This window comes from Terrapene carolina, unplaced genomic scaffold, assembly GCF_002925995.2.
Source record: "Terrapene carolina triunguis isolate 2854851 unplaced genomic scaffold, T_m_triunguis-2.0 Scaffold714, whole genome shotgun sequence".
NCBI lineage: Eukaryota > Metazoa > Chordata > Testudines > Emydidae > Terrapene > Terrapene triunguis.
In genome coordinates this window covers 21,144,320-21,144,824 of record NW_020665065.1, presented here as the reverse complement: position 1 = coordinate 21,144,824, position 505 = coordinate 21,144,320, and the positions used below count along the sequence as shown (strand labels likewise).

The window sequence follows — 505 nt, the reverse complement described above, 5'->3', positions numbered from 1 at the left end:
AAGAAGTGAGGTTCTTACCCACGAAAGCTTATGCTCCCAATACTTCTGTTAGTCTTAAAGGTGCCACAGGACCCTCTGTTGCTTTTTTACAGATTCAGACTAACACGGCTACCCCTCTGATACTTGACATCTGTACAATGGGGATAATGGCCCTGCTCAGCTTCGCAGAGGGGTTGCAAGAACAATTCAAGTTTGTGAGGTACTCAAAACACTGCAGAAATAGGGCCAGGTCAATACTTAAGACACACAGACGGTACTGGAGGAAGTTTACTTTAACTAATATTTGCTATTCTTTTTCATTTTAAAAGGACATTCTCTTGAAAGATACACACTTCTACAAATGCCAGTCAAAAGAGCACCCTGGAGTTCTTTATCCAAAGAGTATCCAAGTCAGTGCTTAAAAGGATTTGTAAGGAACATTTTTTCAATAAGCTTTACACCATGTTTGCATGGTCTAATATTTTGCTCAAGGATTACACACACACAAATTCCCTTCTAATAGATC

At 39.6% G+C, this 505-nt stretch overlaps 1 protein-coding gene across 1 annotated transcript in view; it reads right to left on the bottom strand.

The window, feature by feature from the left end:
* USP48 (ubiquitin specific peptidase 48) overlaps positions 1-505 on the bottom strand; it is a 48,331-nt gene that overhangs the window by 13,293 nt on the left and 34,533 nt on the right. The gene's annotated exons all lie outside the window — the stretch shown is intronic.